At 47.2% G+C, this 18,230-nt stretch overlaps 1 protein-coding gene across 2 annotated transcripts in view; it reads right to left on the bottom strand.

The window, feature by feature from the left end:
* Positions 1 to 18,230, bottom strand: part of LOC144479918 (proprotein convertase subtilisin/kexin type 7-like) — a 306,250-nt gene that overhangs the window by 127,337 nt on the left and 160,683 nt on the right. The window lies entirely within an intron of this gene.

Here is an 18,230-nt window from a genome sequence, read left to right as displayed (position 1 = left end):
CCACACAGACCCAAGGCTGGAATCAAACCTGGACCCCTGGTGCTGTGAGGCACCAGTGCTAACCACTGTGCCACCCATAATGGTTCAGGAATGGTCCTTTTATCAGAACAGTATTTAAAAAGGGGAAGTGAGGGGGAAGAACATTCCCACCTACCGCAGCGGCAATGCAATGATTCCTTTGGCGCTCAAGTCAAAAATAGAAGATGGCCACATGACAGAACAAACAACAAAGAACAAAGAACAGTACAGCACAGGAAACAGGCCCTTCGGCCCTCCAAGCCTGTGCCGCTCATTGGTCCAACTAGACCAATCGTTTGTATCCCTCCATTTCCAGACTGCTCATGTGACTACCCAGGTAAGTCTTAAAGAAGAGATATCAGTAGGAGGCGGCATGAGAGAAATCAAGGCAATTAAAGACAGGAGACAAAGAGAGTTTGTGAAAAAGCCTCAGGGTTGTGGGGAGATAGCCAGGTAGAAAAGATAGGGTGAAAATCTTACAAAATGGAGGAAATTCTTGGGGAAAGAAGCAGGTCAGCATCAAGGGTGAAGGCCAGTCAGGTGTTCTCATGGTGATGCCCACTCCAAGCGCCTACTCACTCAGTTGCCCAGCCCCCCCCAAACACTGGCACACCCAGTCCACCTTGCCAGAACTACGGCCAAAGACACACGGGAGCTACGATGGAAGTCTCGAGCGAGTAAAGCTACTATTACAGCTAAAACATTTGCAAAGATGATGTGCCGTTTTTTTGGCCTTCTATTGACCGTCACTGGAAATGTGCAGCAGTTCAGAAACATAAGTCTGAGTGGGAGTGGGAGAAGTATCTGAAGTGGCATGCGACCCATTTCCTCCTGTGGCCTGGCATTGCATTTCCTGCATTTTTATGGGCAGGACAGCAGGTACTATAGAACCATAGATCTTAAAGTGCAGAAAGAGGCCATTCAGCCCATTGAGTCTGCACCGACCCTCTGAAAGAGCCTCTGACCCAGGCCTTTATATTCATAGATATATATTCATAGAAACCCTATAGTGCAGAAAGAGGCCATTCGGCCCATCGAGTCTGCACCGACCACAATCACACCCAGGCCCTACCCCCATATCCCTGCACATTGTACCCGCTAACCCCTCGAACCTATGAATCTCAGGACACTAAGGGGCAATTTTAGCATGGCCAATCGACCTAACCCGCACATCTTTGGACTGTGGGAGGAAACCGGAGCGCCCGGAGGAAACCCACGCAGACACGATTCCCTATTCCACCCTATTCCCGTAATCCCTCTAAACTGCACATCTTGGGGCACTAAAGGGCAATTTAGCACTGCCAATCCACCCAACCTAAACACATGAATTGTGGGAGGAAACTGGAGCACCCAGAGGAAACCCACGCAAACACGGGGAGAACGAGCAGACTTCGCACACAGTCACCCAAAGCCAGAATTGAACCAGGGTCCCTGGCGCTGTGAGGCAGCAGTGCTAACCACTGTGCCACCCCTCGGGGTAGTAGGGCAGATGGTTGAAGATCATGGGAAATAGTCCCTTCGGAGAGGTGAGGGGAGAGGAGTAAATGTGTGGGAAGTACAATGGAGATGGCAGAAATGGCGGATGATCTTTTGGATGCAAAGACTAGGGTGGGTGAGAAAAATCTATTGTGGTTCTGGGAGTGGAGTGCGAATTCCAAAAGGTGGGAAACAGGTTGAGTGTCTTGCACACTATGATCGAAGGGATCCTTGGCTCAGGGGAAAAAAAGATCACGTTTCCACAGGAATGGTGTGTGGACGGTGGCATCACCATAGCTGGTGCAACAGAGATGGAGAAGGACATGAAATCCTTCGAGGAAGCAAAGAGTGGTGGAAAGCGTAAGAGAGATAGTTATAGCAGTTGTTGGGTTGGCACCAGATGCCAGTGGAAATCTTTGTGTGTTTAACCAGGGCGATATGATAGATCTCACTTTGTAGAATTGTAATCTCACTCACCAAATCGCAAAGCCATGTCAATATGTGGAGATAGCAGCAGGCCCGCATCATCAAAGTGCAGTGGATGCTGGGACAGTGAGTAAATTTAAGGAGGAGTTAGACAGATTTTTAATTGGGAATGGGTCGAAGGGTTATGGGGAGAAGGCAGGAAAATGGGGATGAGGAGCATATCAGCCATGATTGAATGGCGGAGCGGACTCAATGGGCCGAGTGGCCTAAATCTGCTCCTATATCTTATGAACTATCCTCCCCTCCCCCGGAGTGTGGGGGGGTGGGGGTGAAATCAAACATGGCAGGTGTGGGGCCTAAAAAGAGCATCTCTCAAAAAAAAACAATTGTAAGCCTTAATATTCCGCAGAGATATTGAAGGGATTTTAGTACAAAACTAGGCACCTGTCCAAATCTACACGGCCAACTTAACAAGGCAAGAGAAAATACAAATTGCTTCAAAGAAAGGATTCGTTCTGAAACTTTCAAAATGCTACCCCAATGGTAAAAACGCTCAGTAACTTCTCAATGCAGAAAGATGCCATTTGGCCTGTTGGCCTTTATTATTTTATTTATTAGTGACACAAGTAGGCTTACATTAACACTGTAATGAAGTTACTGTGAAAATCCCCTAGTCGCCATACTCTGGCACCTGTTTCGGGTACACTGAGGGAGAATTTAGCATGGCCAATGTACCTAACCATCACGTCTTTCGGACTGTGGGAGGAAACCGGAGCACCTGGAGGAAACCCACGCAGACATGGGGAGAATGTGCAGACTGCACACAGACAGAAACCCAAGCCGGGAATCAAACCCCTGCCCCGGCACTGTGAGGCAGCCGTGCTAACCACCAATCCCCTGACACTAAGGGACAATTTAGCATGGCCAATCCATTTAACTCTGCACATCTGTGGACACTAAAGGGCAATTTAATGTGGCCAATCCACCTAGCCTACTCAATTTTGGACTAAGGGAGGAAACTGGAGCACCCGGAGGAAACCCACGCAGACATGGGGAGAAGGTGCAAACTCCACACAGTCAGTGATCCAACCCGAGAACTGAACCTGGGTTCCCTGGCACTGTGAGGCAGCAGAGCTAACCACTGTGCCACCCTACTCAGGTTTTATTTGCAGCACAAAAGGTAGCCCTTTACCAAACACCACCCTGCTTTTGGAAGGGTTTAAAAAAAAAATGTACTTACATACAGAACAATATATAAAACCAGGTCACTACTCACTAGCTGAGCAATTTCGTCAGCTAGTGACAAAACAAATTAGGTCTAATAAAGCTACAAAAATGGGCAAGATCAGATTCTCCTAAGTGTCCACTTAGCTTAAGTTTTATAGGCGATGTGGGAGTCTTAATATCCTGTGTGTAATTTTACAGGACAATGTGTTTGGATTATTCCCAATTTTCAGAACTCATACAGCGACCGTGTCTCTCTCTCTCCGAACCTTGAAACAGAACTTAAAAATACATCAGTTTTTTTTAATATTAGACCATTATCTCAGCGGAATCTCCAAAACCCTAGGCTTTCAGGTCAGTTTGACACCAGCAGTTTTGCTCCAAGATCAGGAGACAAAGCCAGCATGCCACATCTTGATCACATTTCTTTTTGTAATCGGGTCTGACATGGTTTAATCGCATTACAACAAACGTTGGGTTTTTGTGACATTCTGTACTCTTGGAAAGTTGGGGGGGGGAAGGTGACGTGGACTGCGGGTTTGCTCTGGGTGCCTTCAGAAGTTGCCCATCCCTCTGTACAAAAGCAGAAACCAACAAAGTGCCTCAGAATTCAAACAATTTCCAGCTTGTATAAAACCATCCGTCCCCAGTTAACCCCTCGGCTGGGGGACTACATTTTTGCATTGAGGCCAAAAGCATTCATTTGATGCTCTTCAATTTACGTAGAGAATCTTCTTCAATAACAACATGCTACCATTCCAATTTGTTTTTCAATAAACCCTCCCAAAAGAACAAAACGGACTTAGATGGGGGGAGTTTTTTTCCCCCCCCTGTGAGGCATGAAGAGGGGTGGTCAGTGACAATCAGCAACATGAAATTACAATAGAATCCCTACAGTGCAGAAGGAGGCCATTCGGCCCACTGAGTCTGCCCCAACCACAATCCCACCCAGGCCCCCTATTCCCGTAACCCCACATATTTACCCTGCTAATCTCCTGACACCAGGGTCAATTTATCATGGCCAATCAACCTAACGCGCACATCTTTGGAGTGTGGGAGGAAACCGGAGCACCCGGAGGAAACCCACGCAGACACGAGGAGAACGTGCAAACTCCACACAGGCAGTGACCCGAGGCTGGAATTGAACCTGGGTCCCCGGCGCTGTGAGGCAGCAGTGCTAACCACCGTGCCACCCTGTTGTAAAAGAAAGAAAGGTGTTTACACAGCAGAGCAACTCCATCCTCGACAGATTCAGGATGGATATTCTTCTCTCCTGGGTTACTTGAGACAACACTGTTCCTAGTCGTTTCCCTCTTTCCCAAAGGCACTGACTGGTTCATTCCTGAACAGAATTCCACAGGAGCTTGTGGTCATCTATAATCCATTCTTCTCGTGTGAATCTATTCAGCCAGTTGTTCTACCATCCTATTAAACTCATTGTTGCCAACTCTGGCTGCACATATCCCAGGAGCTTTCATTACATGACCTCCTGCCAGCAATAGCCCAGCCATAGCCGTTTCTCCCCCCATCTCCATCATACGTCAATAAATAATAACATCCATAGAAAACAAATTAAAAATAAAATCATTCGGTTCTGTGGGCTGCTCACAGCCGCCACCAAGAATTTGAAATTTCATTCCTCGAAACTCCAAGGCAATCCCGGGGAGTTCCTGGCGGCCGCACGGTGGCACAGTGGTTGGCACTGCTGCCTCACAGCGCCAGGGATCCGGGTTCAATTTCGGGCCTCGGGTCACTGTCTGTGTGGAGTCTGCACGTTCTCCCTGTGTCTGCGTAGGTTTCCTCCGGGTGCTCCGGTTTCCTCCCACAGTCCAAAGATGTGCGGGTTAGGTTGATTGGCCATGTTAAATTGACCCTATGTCAGGGAGATTAGCAGGGTAAATGCATGGGGTTACGGGAATGGGGCCTGGGTGGAATTATGGTCAGTGCAGACTCGATGGGCCGAAAGGCCTCCTTCTGCACAGCAGGGATTCTATGCTATACTTCTATGCTGAGTTGGCAACACACCCTTGCCCTAGTCCACAATTGGGAGTTGGAACCTGAGCCGACTTTTCCAATGACGTGCTTCAGACGTGTTGTGATGGAGGAAATGCAGTCATTTAGCTCACAGCTCGATCACACAGACGGCAATGAGATAATGACATTTCTGTCGGTGACATTGGTCGAAGGCTGGTGGTCAGACACTGAGGAGAACTCCCTCTAGCCACGGTGAGGGATCCTGTGTATGCGTCGCCCCGTTTGCTTCAGTCTATGCAAAGGCTTCATTTTAAGATATTTCTGTCTATGTACAATTACATTTAAACGCTAGACTGTAGGGGTTAACTAACTCTGCTAAGCTGAACAATTGTAGCTAACTTGACCATCTGTAGAATCAGAAGGCATGATGGGTCAGCTAAAAATTGACTGCATTCCTGAAGGGTACACAATGCAGGCAAACACATTTCTCATAACAGAAGCGGCAAGGATTGTTTTTCTAGACGGGAGACAGCATAAGAGGAACACTTCCAATAAAGATATAAGGGTAGAAATATATTTTGGATTTTAGAGTATGAGAGTTCAGTTCAAGTTCAGTTCTTAGATTAAGGGGGCCTGGCCAGGAAGCCAGTCTCCAAGTTTGCCGTTTTGGCCTCTGTCATGTTAATTCTTTAAGTTCTTTTCAATAAAAGAAAACCATTTAAAAACTCGTATCAGTGCTGTCCTCCCCGTCTCTTCAAACGAATGAATGGACCCAACACACGGGATCTGTTGCATCCATTTGTAAGTGAGGACGGGGCCTCGAGTTGACGTCTTATTGGAAAGACAGCACTCCCGGCAGTGTAAACGTCTCTTGGCACCGTGCTGGAGTGGCAGCCTTATTTTTGTACTCAAGTCCCTGGAGGGGGACTTGAACCCACAACCTTCTGAAGGAGAGAGTGCAACCAACTGGGCCACGGCTGACACCAGAATGAGTTTAGGCCTATAGTCTCTGGAATTTAGAAGAATGAGGGGAGATCAAATTGAGGTATTCAAGATGATAAAAGTAGACGTGGAGTGGACACTTCCTCTTGTGGGGTATTCGAGGACGAGAGGTCATAGACTTAGGATAAGGGGTAGCAAATTTAAAACAGAGTTGAGGAGAAACTACTTCTCTCAAAGGGTTGTGAATCTGTGGAATTCGCTACCCCAAAGTACAGTGGTTGCTGGGACAGTGAGTAAATTTGAGGAGTTAGACAGGTTTTTAATTGGTAATGGGCTGAAGGGTTATGGGGAGAAGGCAGGAAAATGGGGATGAGGAGCATATCAGCCATGGTCGAATGGCAGAATGGACTCGATGGGCCAAATGGCCTAATTCTGCTCCTATATCTTATGAAAGTTTCTACTCCTTCAGAGCTATTTTAAATCAAAAATATGGGGTATTTACTGCCCATTTCGAAGCAGAACAAAGGAGCTCTCTCCGGTGCCCTGGCTAATATTTATCATTCAATCACATCACTTAACTGTATTAGCTGGGTGATTAACACTTTGTTGGTTATGGGAGCTTACTGCGCTCAAAATGGCTGCCATCTTTACCACATTACAACAGAGACTGCACTTCTAAAAGGATTCATTGGCTGTAAAGTGCTTTGGTCGTGAAAGGTGCTAAATTCAATGCAAGACGATTTTCAGCTCAGGTTAAAGGACACATAGAGACAATTGGAAAATTGCAAATGTCACTCATAAACTAAGGAGGGAGATACAGTTAACTGTGAGATTAACATCAATTATGTGGAGCTTACAGGAATGTATCATCAGAATCGGGGTGACTGAACACTTGGCCAAGTGTCTGCTATTCAAAGAAAGTCCGCATCGATCTGTGAAGAATACACTATGATCGGACATTTGTTTTGGTAGAAAGTTTCATGGTGGATAGTCGAGCGTCAATGATTTGTCTCCATGGTATCCAGAAGAGACATCTTCAAAGGCTCTGCACAAGAGATTATCAGCGAAAATGAGAGTGCGCCCAACTTCAGGCACGTGACGTAGGTTGATAATCGGCTGGAATGTGGGAGGGTAAAGGAAAAGGGAAATGTTGGCTGATTGATAAGATGTGACAAGTGGCGTTCCCCAGGGATCTGCACTGGGGCCTCAGCTTTTCACATTTACACATTACTGACACAACCGAAGGAATGGAGAGTCATACACCCATGTTTTCAGTTGACCCTGTTTGGAGACACAGCGTCTGGAGTACTGTGTACAGTTTTAGTCTCCTGATTTAAGAAAGGGTTCCAAAGAATGAGAGGTGATATTATAAAAACATACAAGATCCCGTGGAGACCGGAGAGGGTCGATGCTGAAATTCCTCTCGTGGAGGCAGACTAGAACTCGGGGACACAGTTTATAAATAAGGGGTCTTCCATTTCAGACAAAAGTGAGGAGAATTTGTTTCGCAAAGTTGTGAGTTGTTGGATCGCTCTTCCCCGGAGGGGGGGGGGAGAGGGAGGAGAAGGAGGAGGTCATGTCAGGGTCATTGAATAAGGCAGAAGTAGATAGATGCCCGAGTCACAAAGGAGTCAAAAGGGATAGGCAGGAATGTGGGGTTGATGTTACAATCAGATCAAACTTGATCTTGTTGAATGGCGGAGCAGCTTTGAGGGGCTGAATGGCCTACTCCTGCTCCTAATATGTACAAATTTACACCGTTTATATTGGGGATGGAGATGGACACATTCTTAGCTACTTGATTCCTATCCATGCAACAGTATGTTTTATTTGGAGTCACATTCTGGGGGCTAACTCTGTATAAAGGGCACACATTCTGTCCTGAGACCACTGGGTTAGATGCCAATTGCATTGCAGCTCTGTGTTAAGAATCATGCACAAAGTCTATAGAGTTTAAGACTTTGATCCCTATTCATCAGGGGAGGGTAAATCCCTGACTAATCAAGAATTCCAAACAGCACAGTTTTGTTTAGTCTCTGCCACAGAACGAAAGAGCACGAAGGCACAAATGTTGCAATGCCCAAAAAACCCCTGACTTTAAGTTCCCACTTTAATTCCAGAGAATCGCTACAGTGCAGAACGAGGCCATCTGGCCCATCGAGTCTGCACTGACTCTCCAAAAGATCACCCCATCCAGCCTCCCCCCTGCCCTGTGACACAGCGCATTTACCACGGTTAATCCAGTTAATCTGCACATCGTTGGGCACTAAGGGGCAATTCAGCATGGCCAATCCACCTTACCTGCACATCCTTGGACTGTGGGAGGAAACCGGAGCACCCGAGGGAAACTCATGCGGAAAGAGGGAGAATGTGCAAACTCCACACAGACAGTCACCCAAGGCCGGAATCGAACCTGGGTCTCTGGTGCTGTGAGGGAGCAGTGCTAACCACTGTGCCACCCTTGAACATCCTAGCAGAGCGTGGCTTTGCTGCCACCTCCGATACCAATGCTGCTCTATTGTACCAGCAAGACCTAGTCCCCAAAGGGTGAGAGAGGCAGCCTCTGCTAGCCAGCTCGAGGGTTGCTGAGGTTCACCGCAAGAACAGGCTGCTTTGCTGGTTATTGCCACTGCCAGAACCCGAGCCAACCGCAACAGCCGGAGGCCATTCGCTGAGACGATGATTACAGGCCTTGCTGGAGTTGACTCGAAATGAACAAATTCCAAACCACAATGAAAGTTACCCGAGATTTGTCAAATAATGCAGGATACTGAGAGGCTGTTTTATTAGAAAGCTAGAGGGGAAAGTTCTGGAACCGAGTGTTGCCATGAATGACCAGAAAATGAGGATCATGTTAACAGAACTGGTGAAGTAGTGCATTCGGCCCTTCGAGCCTGTGTTAACATTCAACAAGGTCATTGGTGACATTCTACCTCAACGGCACTTTCCAGCCTACTCCCCATATTAGAACAAAGAAAATTACAGCACAGGAACAGGCCCTTCGGCCCTCCAAGCCTGCACCGACCATGCTGCCCGACTGAACTAAAACCCCCTACCCTTCCGGGGACCATATCCCTCTATTCCCATCCTATTCACATATTTGTCCAGACGTCCCTTAAAAGTCACCATTGTATTTGCTTCCACTCCCTCCCCCGCAGTGAGTTCCAGGCACCCACCACCCTCTGAGTAAAAAATCTGCCTTGTACATCTCCTTTAAACCTTGCCCCTTAAACCTGTGCCCCCTAGTAATTGACTCTTCCACCCTGGGAAAAAGCTTCTGACTATCCACTCTGTCCATGCCCCTCATAATCTTGTAACTTCTATCAGGGCACCCCTCAACCTCCGTCGTTCCAGTGAGAACAAACCACGTTTCTCCAACCTGGATTACTGGATTCACTTAGTCTCTTAAATAAAAATCTATCAACCTCTGTCCCGAACATACAGCTACAGCTTTCTTGGGGTGCGTAGATTCTAAAGATTCACAATCTCGCCCTCCTTAGAATCCCGACAGTGCAGAAGAAGACCATTCGGCCCATCGAGTCTGCACCGACCACAATCCCACCCAGGCCCTATCCCCGTAACCCCACATTTTTACCCTGCTAATCTCTTGATGCTAAAGGGTCAATTCAGCATGGCCAATCCACCTCACCTGCACATCTTTGGACTGTGGGTGGAAACCGGAGCACCCGGAGGAAATCCACGCAAACACGGGGAGAACGTGCAAACTCCACATAGACAGTGGCCCAAGACCGCAATTGAACCCAGGTCCCTGGCGCTGTGAGGCAGCAGTGCTAACCACTGTGCCACCGTACCGCCAAGTTGAAGGCATTTTCTCACATTCCAGTCCAAAGTGGCTGACCACGTATCCTGAGACTGTGACCCTGTGTTCTAGATTCCTCAGCCAGGGGGAATATTATCTCAGCATCTATCCTGTCAGACCCCTTTAGAATTGTTATGCGTGTTCAATTAGATTATCTCTCATTCTTCTAAACTTCAGAGAATGGACAACTAGTCCACTCCTTATGACATATTCTTCCTCACCCCAGGCTAGTGAATCTTTGTTGCATTATGATTTCACTCTGGGGCAAGTGGCTAGGGTGGCACAGCCGTTAGCACTGCTGCCTCACAGCGGCAGGGACCTGGGCTCGATTCCCGGCTTGGGTCACTGTCTGTGCGGAGTCTGCATGTTCTGCCTGTGTCTGTGTGGGTTTCCTCCGGGTGCTCCGGTTTTCCTCCCACAGTCCAAAAGGCGTGCTGGTTAGGTTCACTGGCCATGCAAAATTCTCCCTGAGTGTACCCGATCAGGTGCCGGAGTGTGGCGACTAGGGGATTTTCACAGTAATTTCATTGCAGTGTTAACGTAAGCCTACTTGTGATACTAGTAGATAAACTTTAAAGCATGTCCTTCCGAAGATATGGAGGACAAAACTGCACATAATGTTCTGGGTTGTGGCCTCACCTATGCTGTGTGTACATTTTCTTTCGCGAGAGAGAGAGAGCGGGAATCTGAAAGCCAGAGTGGGTGACGTCAAATGAGTTTTTGGGGCGGCATGGTGGCACAGTGGTTAGCACTGCTGCCTCGCAGCACCAGGGACCCGGGTTCAATTCCGACCTCGGGTCACTGTCTGTGTGGAGTTTGCATGTTCTCTCCATGTCTGCGTGGGTTTCCTCCGAGTGCTCCGGTTTCTGCCCACAGTCCAAAGATGTGTGGGTTGGATTGATTGGGCCATGTTAAATTGACCCTAGTGTCAGAGGGGGACTAGCAGGGTAAATGTGTGGGGTTACTGAGAATAGGGTCTGGGTGGGACTGTTGTTGGTGCAGACTCGATAGGCCGAATGGCCTCCTTCTGTACTGTAGGGATTCTATTGACTCTGTGATTCAAACCCAGCGATTCAAGGTAAAAATGCGGGAGGTAGTGATTCCACACATTGGAAATGAACAAAGGGAGGGTAGGATTTTGTTTGTGGCATCTCAAGGCTGTGACAGCGCTAAAATAATGCACATTCTTGCCTTTCATCAAGGAAATATTCACTGTTAGCTCATCTTGTTGCCATTTGGGAGACTTCACTGGTCCAGAATAGCTGCCACTTTGCCTACAGAACAGGCATTACGTTTCTAAGTACACTTGATTGCTTGCAGCAGTCTCTGTCATTACAACATGGCAAGACTTTAAATAAATGGGAGTATGATTATCACAACATGCTGGCAAGAGGTAGCTCACTCCCAGGCCCAATTATTTTAAATAATACTTTATTCAGACCACATTATAAAACCCAAGTTTGACGTCATCCAAACAACACTTCTTCTGCCAATCTTTAAATTAAAGTTTATTTATTAGTCACAAGTAGGCTTACATTAAAACTGCAATGAAGTTACTGTGCAAATCCCCTAGTCGCCACATTCCAGCGCCAGTTCGGGTACACTGAGGGAGAATTTAGCATAGCCAATGCACCTAACCAGCACGTCTTTTGAACTATGGGAGGAAACCGGAGCACCCGGAGGAAACCCACACAGAGACAGGGAGAACGTGCAAACTCCACACAGACAGTGACACAAGCCAGGAATCGAACCCGGGTCCCTGGCACTATGAGGCAGCAGCGTTAACCACTGTGCCACCGTGCCGTCCCTCGGCAATCTTGCCGAGCCTTTCTGTGCCCTTTGTCAATATGGAGGTCAGCTTCCAGGCGGTTGTGGATAAAACTACCCAGGGTCTTTTGGTTAGCCGGTGCAAACTTAATACCCACTCAAGGAAACTCCTGGTTCCACTACAAATCATTGCCGAATTAGACCGATGGAGGGGGTGACAAAAGTTCCTGGGTTCCCACTCCTGATCAGTACCTCGAGATCCCAGCTGGACATCGGGTGATCTCTTGAGTTCAGTGCGATGTTGGCAGCTGAACTGCTTTTTGATTCACACGCACGAGGCATATCCCTCTGGACAAGGCACCAGTGAAACCATGCATAATGAACTAGCTCACTGAGGTAGGGATGAGGGAAGAGAGACCCGTCTGCATCATCTCTAATTACACAAGAATAGGTGTGAGGCCTACCAGCCCCCTCAAGCCTGTTCTGTCACTCAATTAGATCATGTCTGATTAGATCTGTACTTGAACTCCATCTATCCACCTTGGTTCTATGCGGTATTCTTTAATACTCTTGACTATCAGTCATCTATCAATCTCAGTTTGAAATGTTAAAGCCTCAACAGCTTTTTGGCGGGACTGTGGGGAATTCTGCAGATTTCCATGAACCCGTGTGTGAAGAGGAGCTTCCTGGCACAGTGGTTAGCATTGCTGCCTCACAGCATCAGGGACCCGGGTTCGATTCCCGACTTGGGTCGCTGACTGTGTGGAGTTTGCACGTTCTCCCCGTGTCTGCGTGGGTTTCCTCTGCTCCGGTTTCCTCCCACAGGCTGGTTAGGGTGCATTGGCCATGCTAAATTCTCCGTCGGTGTACCTGAACAGGCGCTAGAGTGTGGCGACTAGGGAGGTTTTCACAGTAACTTCATTGCAGTGTTAATGTAAGCCTACTTGCGACACTAATAAACGTAAAAACTTAAACTTAGAATCATAGAAACCCTACAGTGCAGAAGGAGGCCATTCAGCCCATCCGCACTGACAACAATCCCGCCTAGGCCTTATCCCCAAAACCCCACATATTTACCCCGCTAATCCCTCTAACCAATCCATCCCAGGACACTAAGTGGCAATTTAGCATGGCCAATGCACCTAACCTACACATCTTTGGGCTGTGGGAGGAAACCGGAGCACCCGGAGGCAACCCACGCAGACACGGGGAGAATGTGCAAACTCTGCGCAGACAGTGACCCGAGCCAGGAATTGAACCCGGGTCCCTGCCGCTGTGAGGCAGCAGTGCTGACCACTGTGCCACCGTGCCGCCCTGTTCGGAACTAAACCAAATTATTGCCAAATAACCAAATGAATTAAATATTGAAGGTAAAATACAACCAGCAAGAGCGAGACGCCTCAAGCCCAGGTATCTCTCCTAGCTACAAGTTGACCAACCAGCAATTGGGAGTTTAATCTTAGTTTTCTTTTAAATAAAAAAAATACATTAAAATATTGTTTTCATAAGTCCAGTGAAGGCCAAAATAAAAGATGCTGACAGATGCTACACAGAGTTCCAAAACGCATTGGCAACTGGACAGCAAAGTCTCAGGGATTGTGTAAATGTCACAGTTGCTGGAAGGGTAAACAGCACTGACTGGCATTGTCTCACGGAGTTGGCCTGTTTGGACATTACACTGCCATGTGATAAAGGAGTAAGAAGGGAGGGTGAACAGTACTGCAAACCTCAGAGACAAAACATTAAACAAAACCTTTCCACAACACTTTAAGATCTTTGCCAACACAGCCCAGTAATATAGTCTTCACAGTTGGTGAACCTCCTTCCATCCACAACCAATCATGGACATATCTATTTGTGATGTGGAGATTATTTGTACCCCGCTAATCCCTCTAACCTATGCATCCCACCATCCTATTTGTACATTAGAATTTTTTTTTGAGTCCTTGTCCCCTCCCTTGCAACGTTTCCTCTCATGGAGATGAAAAAACTCTACGTCATTTAATTTTCTGTGGAGTTGACAGAGTGAGGAAAGATGAATGAACTTTCCCCATCTTTTACGAGGACGGCACGGTGGCACAGTGGTTAGCACTGCTGCCTCACAGTGCCAAGGACCCGGGTTCAATTCTGGCCTCGGGTCACTGTCTGTGTGGAGTCTGCACATTCTCTCCTCGTCTGCGCGGGTTTCCTCCGGGTGCTCCAGTTTCCCCCCACAGTCCAAAGATGTGCAGGTCAGGGGGATTGGTCATGCTAAATTGCCCCTTAGTGTCAGGGGGATTAGCAGGGTAAACGGGGATAGGGCCTGGGTGGGATTGTTGTCTCGATGGTCCAAATGGCCTCCTTCTGCACTGCAGGGATTCTACTTGTTTTGCAATCAAATCCGGCTGAAGAGTGGGAGAATGAGCAGACGTCAAGAATTGATCTTTTATACCGCAGCCTACAACTGCGTCGCGAGATAAAACCCATAAGTTATCAATTAGACTCGAAATGGGCATAACGAAGCAAACTTAATCTTCAACAGCTGTGTTCCTTACAGCTGGGTTGTACGGTCAGGATCGTCCTAGAATCATTCGAAATGAATAATAAATCTCAAGGACAATGTTGCTGGCACCCCTGGGGAATACGTCGCTGGGGGGAGTTTCAAAACCAAGGCTATTTTATTCATTTTCTTTGAACAAACTGAACAACAAAAATATTGGAAGTAGGAGGTGGTAACAGCTGGATTCCGAGATGAACCAGTTAGGAAGACGTCCAACCCCAGAGACGCCAAACTGGGCCCTGCCAATACACGCTGCACGCTATCTTAACCCTGGCAACAAAATTGCACCAGTAAGGCGATCTGGAACAGTTGAAATGGCTTCTGCATTCTCTGCTTTGATTGACACATGTTGCCACTTTGAAAAGTTAACTGGGTGGCTTATGATGACGGCTCAGTGAAAGAATTTTCTTCAAGCTTTGTTACAGGACAGCATATACTTGTCATGCATTCTAACCCAAGATAATTTCATTCCATTTTTGTCACGGTCTACTAATTTGTTCTAAACCGCAGGATGTATTTATGCATATTTATTTCCAAAATTGGAAGGCATAAACAGAAACACATATCGGCCTGACGTGACACACATAACACATGGGCTTAACACTCACAACCCAATAAATCAACAAATGTTTCCAATGGGGAAGAGCAGGCAAGCGTAGCAGGCTCAGTTTGATTGACTCCACCGAGCAAGGTCTGTGAGGATATTGATTGAGGGTGAGGCCTTGAGTAAGCTCAGCTTACACCAAGTCTTTATCGGTTGACCCCCCCCCCCCCCACCCCCACAACACATCCACCTCCACCCCCGCACAGGTTCTGTGCAAACACACAGTGAGATTGAAGTTTGAAAGAGCCTGGCCAGAATATTATCACCTCGCCCGCCCCAGAATCAGGGTGAGAGGGGCTCGGAGAACGGAAATCTCCATCAACCTCAGACGGGATTTTATGATCTCGCCTGAGCGATGTCGTAAAATCCCATAGTCTGTGATAAACATCACTAATGGGAGGCGCAGGAATATGCTAATTAAACAACAGTGTATAGTTTTAAAAGTTTATTTATTACTGTCACAAGTAAGGCTTACATTAACACTGCAATGAAGTTACTGTGAAATTCCTCTAGTCGCCACACTCCAGCGCCTGTTCGGGTCAATGCACCCTAACCAGCACATCTTTCAGACTGTGGGAGGAAACCGGAGCACCTGGAGGCAACCCACGCAGACATGGGGAGAACGTGCAGACTCCACACAGACAGTGACCAAAGCCGGGAATCGAACCCCGGTTCCTGGCGCTGTGAGGCAGCAGTGCTAACCACTACAGATTTATTAGTCGCCAGACGTCAAGGGTGGAATTTTCTGGCTGTTCACACCGGTGGGATTTTCTGATCCCACTGCAGTGAGCGGAGATTTGGCTGAGCGCCGAATTCTCCGTATTCGCTGGCAACGGCACGGGGCGTGAACGGCCGGCACATTCCAGCCCAAGAATCTGGCACAACTGATCGGCCAATCACCAATGATTAAATTATGATAATCAACTAGTTTTTATACAGCGTCTTTAATATCGGAGGCACCTTGGAAACATCCCAAGGAGCCTCCGAGGACCATTAATCAAAACCTGACACCCAGAAACAGGAGATATTCGGGTAGATGACCAAAAGCTTGGTTAAAGAGAGAAAGTGTCTTAAAGGAGGAAAATGACGGAGAAAGGTGGAGAGGTTTGGAAAAGCAATGGGAAATGGGAGGACTTATATAAAGACTGTACCTTAGAAACAAGACAAGTGTCACGACACAACAGGATATTTAGTGAGAATCCCATGCATTCCTACTGGTTGAATTGCCCTTGGTTCCTCATCTACCCTTTCCCACACTCCACCCCCTCAGGGTTTAAACCTGGCGCATCAAACACAAACATTGCAAGACCATCCCATGCAGACAGCCGATAGAATCATAGAATTCCTACAGTGCAGAAGGAGGCCATTCGGCCCAATGAGCCTGCACTGACCACAACCCCACCCAGGCCCTACCCCCGTCACCCCAAGTATTCACCCCACTAACATCCCTGACACTAAGGGGCAATGTAGCATGGGCAGTCCACCTAACTTGCACATCTTTGGGCTGCGGGAGGAAATTGGAGCATCCGGAGGAAACCCACGCAGACACGGGGAGAACGTGCAAACCCCACTCAGACAGTGACCCAAGCCGGGAATTGAACCCAGGTCCGGAATCGAACCCAGGTCCCTGGCGCTGCGAGGCAGCAGTGCTAACCACTGTGCCACCCATAGCCTGGCATCGCTTCTCTCTGCAGTCAGGCTGCAAGGCGAGCCTCCAGATTTATGATAGAAGTTTGGCTTTGGTCGGAAGAGGAAACCACATTACAGCAGTTGCTCAGAGCGAATAGTTACCTCAACCGGGGCTAAGATTTCATGCACGACTTGGCGCCGTTACGAAGGTCAATTATTTAATTATATGGAACTAAGAGTGGGCTTCTTTTAGAATTCATAGTTTTCCTTGTGAGATTTTTCTTTATTCATTCATGGCGCACGGGTGTCGCTGGCTGGCCAGCATTTATTGCCCAAATATTTATTTATCACGGCTTCACCATAAACAGATGAACTGGTCATATATCATATTCCTGTTTTGTGGGAGCTTGTTGTGCGTAAATTCAGTTGTCACGTTTCCTATATTACAACAGCGACTGCACTTTTACTTCACTGGGGACATCAAGGTCCTGAAAGGCCACAATGCTGTTATTTCTTTACCCTTTGAAAGGTTACTCTTGCGTTCAAACAGCACATTCCAAACCGTGACCTGTGATTACCCAGCAAGAGCTTTCACTTAATCCACTGGCAATTCAGTGGGCACCCAATCCTGCCTTCTGATTCCAAACCATTCAACAGATGCAGTATAACATGGATAAAATGTGAGGTTATCCACTTCGGTGGCAATAATAGAAAGGCAGATTATTATTTGAGTGGGTGTAAATTGAGAGAGGTGGTTACTCAGCGAGACCTTGGTGTCCTCGTGCATTAGTCGCTGAACGTAAGCGCACAGGTATGGGAGGCAGTAAAGAAGGCAAATGGTATGTTGGCCTTCGTACCAAGAGAATTTGAGTATAGGGATGTTTTGCTGCAATTGTATAGGGCCTTGGTGAGGCCACACCTGGAGTATTGTGTGCAGTTTTGGTGTCCTTATCTGAGGAAAGATGTCCTTGCCATAGAGGGAGTACAGCGAAGGTTTACCAGACTTATTCCTGGGATGATAGGTCTGTCATAAGAGGAGAGATTAAGTCAGTTAAGATTATATTTATTGGAGTTTAGAAGAGTGAGAGGGGTTTTCATAGAAACTTATAAAATTCCAACAGGGTTAGACAGGGTCGATTCAGAAAGAATGTTCCTAATGGTGGGGGAATTCAGAACCAGGGGTCATAGTTTGAGGATAAGGGGTGAACCTTTTAGGACTGAGGTGAGGAGAAATTTCTTCACGCAAAGGGTGGTGAATGTGTGGAATTCACTACCACAGAACGTAGTTGAGGTCAAAACATTGTGTGATTTCAAGAATAAATTAGATATAACTCTTGGGGCTAAAGGGATCAAGGGATATGGGGGGGGGAAGCGGAATCAGGATATTGAATTTGAAGGGCCATGATCACAATGAATGGTGGGGCAGGCTCGAAGGGCCAAACAGCCTACTCCTGCTTCTAGTTTCTATGTTAACAAACCATGCTGCTATCTGCTTGAGGCAAATTATAACAGACCTGAAACGTTAACTCTGCTTCTCTCTCCACAGAGACTGTCAGACCTGCTGAGTATTTTGTTTTACAGCGGTAAACAAACTGGGAATGGATTTATAAAATAAAAACTGTTCAAATTAAGAATAACTTCAAGTTCTACAGCTAACATCAAAACTACACAAAAATTTTGAATGAGAATCGAATGATTGTTCGATGCCTTTGCTCAAGAATGAATATCTGAGGGTTGAAAAGCAGAGCAGGATGAGCAGAGGAGTTCAGCACATAGGGATTAACAGAGGAAGAGCCTTTATATCTAATTAT

Source organism: Mustelus asterias, chromosome 27, assembly GCF_964213995.1.
Source record: "Mustelus asterias chromosome 27, sMusAst1.hap1.1, whole genome shotgun sequence".
In the NCBI taxonomy this organism is placed as follows: Eukaryota; Metazoa; Chordata; class Chondrichthyes; order Carcharhiniformes; family Triakidae; genus Mustelus; species Mustelus asterias.
This window is presented reverse-complemented; position numbering and strand designations above follow the sequence as displayed.